The following is a 7,028-nucleotide window of genomic DNA, read 5'->3' on the forward strand; positions in this document are numbered from 1 at the left end:
TACCTGTGCTCACACTACTCTAAAAACAAGCTATGATTAATGGCTGAAAACTGAAATATGCAGAAAATTAAAGATCTCACAGCAATTCCAGAGAGCAACACCAACACGATTTGGACCCAAAGTCTTTTTATTAACCAGAAAATCAGATTACAAGAGAGCTTTTTCAGTACAGACTCACAGATCAGATGATCTGAAATGACCCCCTAAGACCCTATATAAAGGAAATGATCCCAACGGCTAGTTTTGGGTGATCCATGTAGAACAGATCTCGACCGTTGATGAGGATCAAGATATCTCTTGATCTCATCCGTCGATTTAAAATATTATTATTTTATTAGTTAGGGCTTTTGCTTCATTTTTTAATTTTTTATTATTTTTTTATTATTTTATTATTTTTATTCATTTTTTTAATTTTTTAATTCATTTTAAGATGGATCATCAAACTAAGCCGTTGGAAACATCACCTAGGACTTAGGACTCATGAGGGGATTTACAACATTTTTCAACCCTCAGGACACATTTCATCATGATTTTTACAATTTACATCCAAAGGGATGAACCCACTTAATACAGACCCTCATAGAACACCCAGTTCTGCGACACAACTATAATCTAGCAGATTAACATATAAGACTCTCCTAAAGTTCTGATGACGAAATCCATCCCGGCTTTGGGGTCAGGTTTGAAGGAAAACTCTGCCGATCCGTGGATCGGTGAGACGAAAAACCTCCCGGGACGCAGATCATCATTAGAAAGTTAGGTCCACCTAGGCAACTTTACATACATGACTCTGATCTGCTTAGATTATTTACAATTCATACATGCAGACTGGGTTTACAAAAAAAATGATCAAGCTGCTGATGATGGCAGGATGGCACGGACATGCTGATCAGGTGCTGCTTCTTTCTGTCAAGAAAAACGGGGTGCACTGCATGGGTAGTTGACCAGTAGGGGTCAACATCTGGCTCTACTTGGGGACACGTTGCTGCTTGCAGGAATGTGAGAATCCAGAATCTGCATCCATACAACACAAAAATAAGTAGCGTCCATCCAAAAATCAGCATATACGTTAAGCACAATAAAGATAAAAGCTCTTCATTTATTAACTATCTAAAACAGAAACGAAAATGCGGAAAAAACAAGGAGTAGGGTTAGAAATACGATACAAAGGATGCCCTACGGCATCAGATGTTTTCAATATAGTGCATACTGAGCATTTGCCTGCTTTCAGGCAAATCTGTCGGCTGCTTGTCGGATGTGCCATGTCCAATTTTGCATATGGTAGGACTCCTTCCTATCCGAAAATCAAGCTGCTCACGGCCGTCTGATGCATCAAATCTTCGTCTAATCTTCTTCCTCTTGCGCTTCTTCTTTCTGGCAGGATGAATTATTGATGACCTGAAACTTTCTGTTTCGAAACTATCAGATGAAGTGTGTAAGATATGCATGCTAAGTCTTTTTGTGTCTTGCATCTGATTTTTATCGTTTTTAAGCTTATCTGGATCATCTTCAATTATCCACCTAATGACCTCCTCATAGTAAGATGGAACTTGTTGCGGCAAATGAGAAGGCTCCTGGTTTCTCTTATCATCTGACCATTGTTGAATCTTTTGAACTTGTATTCTAATGGCATCCATCTGACTAGAGCATTCATCCCTTATAGCACTGATTTGCATGGCATGGTGTTCTTGCATGTGTTTTATTACTTTATCATTCTTTTCCTCTATGTCCATCAAGCAATGCTGCATGAAATTTATTTCTTCTTTATGATTCGCTTGCATGTCAGCCAACTGATTGTTATGATTGAATGTCATAGAGTCAATTTCCCTATCATGATCAGTTTTCATGGTCACCATATTTTCCTCTAAGACTGACATCTTGTTTTGCATGCTTCTAATTTCTGTTTCATACTTAATTTTCATGGCCTCAATTTCCTTAGCATGCTGATTTTGCGTGACCTCCAACTCCCTATTACGTTTTTCCAGGTGGGTGCCTAAAGTTTTAACATCATTGATAAGACTAGTTTGATTGCTTTCCATGTTTCTTACCAGCATCATTAGATCTTGTATAATTTGCTTTTGTTCTTCCCTTTCACTATTATTTGTCCCTGATTTTTCACTATCATGAACTTGATCTACAATATTTCCGGTGGATGACACATTCTGATCCTGAAAACTTTCTTCAACAGCTTGACCTTTAATATGATTACTTTCTTCTTTTTGCACAGTTTTAGAGGTAGAAGGCAAGCTGTTTGGACTATCATATCTATCTTTAAAAGCATCGAGAATGTCTTGTAAAGAAGTGAAAAAATCATTAGGAAAATTATTAAACCAATTCAAGGCATCACCCTCTAAAGAATGGACAAATAGACGCATCTTGAAGTCTTCATGATTATATTGAGGAAATCTACAATACAAGATCTTTACACAAGTAAATATGTTTAAATGATGTTTAACAGCGACCGGATCATCACCCGAGAACTTAAGTAATTTAGAAATGGCCTCTTTCGGAAGATCATGGAGATTATTAGTAAAATGACATGGCTTACATGAATAATCCATGATGAACAGTAAGGGATCAAATGGATGATAGAAAGAGATTTCTGCTCAAGAAAATTAAGAGGTGAGAGAAATGGAGTCGCCACTTGAACAATAAATCTGATTCTAGGATCCAAAAGTAACCACAAGCAGATATGAGGAAAGCTTCGTGTCTGGGAAAAATGAGAAAAATGGAGTCGCCACCCAAACAAGAAACAAAACTGAAGAGATGCTGCTGATATGTGATGAAAAGATGCCAAAATATTTGAATCTGCCAGCTCAAATGAGAGATGAGAAGATGAGAAGCTGAATGTCGATGAAACCCCAAGAACAGAAAAACTCTGTCCCCGGCAACGGCGCCAAAAAATGTTGTCGCGCAGATTGGCACGACAACGCTCGGACCGGGGGCTGTCACTCTGATCCCCGATCCCTCCGTTTAAGCCTGTCTCCCGCGGCTAAGGGGGGTAGTCCCTGTGAGATGATGAGACCAACTGTCGACCAGTTGGTTGGGAGACACGAGACACGAAAGCACTAAAATGGTTTTGAAGTTAAAAGACCAGTGCCTTAAGAGATTGTTATTAACATGATTACTTGTTAAATGATATAGAAAAATAAACCATGAACAGCAATCATCTATCATCAGCTAAATCATGTGACCAAAACGATATCCAGCAACTGAAAACTTTGAAGAGATAAATGCCTTGAACCACCACGAGAATCGTAAATCATTAACCAGATATCAGTTTCGCATCTCGACTTGAAAGTTTAGATCTCAGCATAAAACATATAACGTGAAAACCACTGAAACTGGCAAAAATAATTTTCCACAAATTTTTTTTTTTTATATTTTTTCGAATTTTTTTTTTTTTTTTTTTAAATAAAATCTAAAAATTAATCTAAAACTGAACTATAACCCTATTTTTTTTTTTTTTTTTTTTTTTTTTTTTATATATTATAAAAATGAAAATTATAAAATCTAAAAAAAATTAAAATTTAAAATCTATTCTAAAAATCTAAAAAAATTAACTATACAAAAAGATAAACCTAAGTTTAAAAAAAACTAAATAAAATCTTTTTTATTATTATTTTTTTTTTATTTTCATATAATAAAAGTCAAAACAATTAAAATCTAAAAAAAAATAAACCAAAGTCTAACTAAACTAAGAATTAAAATCAAATTAAAATCTACGTTAAATCTAAGAACTAAAGCCTAACCATTAACAAACATATAAACCTAAGACTACAAAATAAAAATGAATGACACAGCGTAATGTAAAAAATAAAAACTATATCGAATAAAAAAAAACTAAGTTATACCTACGCTAACCTATCCACGCACATGCATATATCACAGAACCAAACAATAAAAAAAAAACAAACGGTATACGCTTCCTGTAACCAAAAATTCGATTTGCTGGAACGTCCGCGTGAGGAAGGGAGGAAGAGGGATATGCCAGCGGGTGGTTTCGATGGTGGATTTAAACACAGTCAGCCACACTTCATTTTTCATTTGATTTGCAGGCGAGACGAGCAGCTTTGGAGCGGAAAAAAGAATGCGACAGTACTGAGGGCTCGGCTTTTTAAAGACTGGACGGAGGGAAACAAGAAACCGAGGGCAGAAGAAAGAGCGGATTGAGATTTCCAATAGTTACCAATCCTCCTGCGCTTGCCCACGCCCTTATCGAAATGCCTGCGCAATTTTTTATTATTTCTTTTTTTATATTTTTGAAAACTGCTTTGCGTGCAGATGATTGATGGCAAAACGAATTAGGAGCATCGGGTTGTGAATCGTGGGACTGGGCAGCGAAAATATAGTGAATGATTTCGATGAAAACCCGTCAGTGAAAAAAATGCGTGAAGGGTTGAGTATGTCACGAGAAAGGTTGAAGTGATGGAAGCATGGAGCTGCGTGGGTACAGTGGCATGGAATGACTGCTTATTAAACAGAAATGAAAACTTATGCATACACTTACCTGATCTCGTTGAAACCAGAGAATAGCTGCTTTCGTAATAGCGTGAATATAACAGCTCGGTCAATACCCTTTGCTGGTGCCCATATGTATTCCAAAATAAAAAAATTTAACTACGCCGCCCTCAGAAATAATGCAGCTCTCCACAAAATTTATATCGGAAATTCCCGGCTTGAAATTTGCTTGATGACACCCCGAAAACTTCACAATCACATGCACCTGTAACCTGCAAAGGAAGGAAAGTTCCTATGAAAACTGCATAAAACAGAAATTTAAAACCCTAGACAGCTAATTATTTTACAGACTTAGGCCCCTCAACAGCCAGGTTTAACCATAATAACAGAAATATTTTCGAAATATCAGAAATTTTGAACTTCACTGTGAACAGAAAGAGAATCTCTCAATGTAAAACAGAAAAGAAACTTTAAATGATTAACCCAGGGAACAATCGGCTGGGCTCTGCACAGAAAGTGCTTGCGAGAGTTGGCTGGTTCAGCCGAGAACTTCCCCGAACGCCCACAAAATTTCCTTCAAAAAATGTTTTCCTGCACATCTCAAGCAACCATCAGCAAAGAGAGAGAGAAAGTTGCTAGATCTCAGGAAATAATGGAGATACCTGCCATTATTTCAGAAACCCTAGCAGGTGAACAAGATACCTGTGCTCACACTACTCTAAAAACAAGCTATGATTAATGGCTGAAAACTGAAATATGCAGAAAATTAAAGATCTCACAGCAATTCCAGAGAGCAACACCAACACGATTTGGACCCCAAAGTCTTTTTATTAACCAGAAAATCAGATTACAAGAGAGCTTTTTCAGTACAGACTCACAGATCAGATGATCTGAAATGACCCCCTAAGACCCTATATAAAGGAAATGATCCCAACGGCTAGTTTTGGGTGATCCATGTAGAACAGATCTCGACCGCTGATGAGGATCAAGATATCTCTTGATCTCATCCGTCGATTTAAAATATTATTATTTTATTAGTTAGGGCTTTTGCTTCATTTTTTAATTTTTTATTATTTTTATTCATTTTTTTAATTTTTTAATTCATTTTAAGATGGATCATCAAACTAAGCCGTTGGAAACATCACCTAGGACTTAGGACTCATGAGGGGATTTACAACATTTTTCAACCCTCAGGACACATTTCATCATGATTTTTACAATTTACATCCAAAGGGATGAACCCACTTAATACAGACCCTCATAGAACACCCAGTTCTGCGACACAACTATAATCTAGCAGATTAACATATAAGACTCTCCTAAAGTTCTGATGACGAAATCCATCCCGGCTTTGGGGTCAGGTTTGAAGGAAAACTCTGCCGATCCGTGGATCGGTGAGACGAAAAACCTCCCGGGACGCAGATCATCATTAGAAAGTTAGGTCCACCTAGGCAACTTTACATACATGACTCTGATCTGCTTAGATTATTTACAATTCATACATGCAGACTGGGTTTACAAAAAAAATGATCAAGCTGCTGATGATGGCAGGATGGCACGGACATGCTGATCAGGTGCTGCTTCTTTCTGTCAAGAAAAACGGGGTGCACTGCATGGGTAGTTGACCAGTAGGGGTCAACACCATGCTCCATGATCAAGGTCCTACCGAAGTTCTTATGGGGAGACGTTGCCAACCCTATCGTGTATGTTCAAAATAAGAGCCCGCAACAAGCACTGGATTTCATGACAATCGAAGAAGTTTTCACTGGTAAGAAACCTGATGTTTCTCATTTTAGAATTTTTGGTTGTCTGATGTATTTTCATGTGCCTAAAGAGAAAAGAAACAAGTTAGAAGCATCTGGGAAGAAAAGTATATTTTTGAACTACAGTGAAAATTCAAAGGCATATAGAATCTATGTGCCTGGTCAAAGATATGTGGAAATAAGCCATGATGTTGCCTTCAATGAAGACACTGGCCTTGGGAAAGCCAAAGATCTCCCCATCCCTAAGAAGGACAATGATGATGTTGCGGAAAAACTAGAGGAATCTCCGACAGATGAGCCTATACCCGATGTTGAAGGCCTGATAGATCTCATTGATCCACCTCCTAGTGATCCCTCTACCTCAAGAAAAAGACCTTTGTGGCTCAAAGATACTCTCGAATGTTGATTTGGGGTAGCATCGGATGTGCTCTAGCCATGAAAATTGGTGGAGAGGCTAAAGCACATGAGATCTCCAAGACCCAGAAATGGTTTGGGCATATTCTACCCCGTTTAGGAGATATTAAAATTATCAATATTTTTAATGGAGTTGCTAAGTCTAAACTTAGGAAAAATAAAATATTAATGGGTATTAATATAAAAATGGGTTAGAAGGTTCCAAAAGACATGGATCAAGCCAAATCTAATCTTAGCCATTGATTAGAAATGTAATCTCGGTCGTTGAAGGACCAACAGGAAAAGCATAAGAGGAGGCTTGAAGGTCAGTTGGAGGACACACCAGAGTGATCAGTCATTCGATTTACTAAAGAGGGGTTGCTAAGTAAAGTCAAATAAGTGATCAACAGC

This window comes from Pinus tabuliformis, chromosome 1_1 (genome assembly GCF_031772625.1).
Source record: "Pinus tabuliformis cultivar Carrire ecotype Pingquan chromosome 1_1, CPIR1, whole genome shotgun sequence".
NCBI lineage: Eukaryota > Viridiplantae > Streptophyta > Pinopsida > Pinales > Pinaceae > Pinus > Pinus tabuliformis.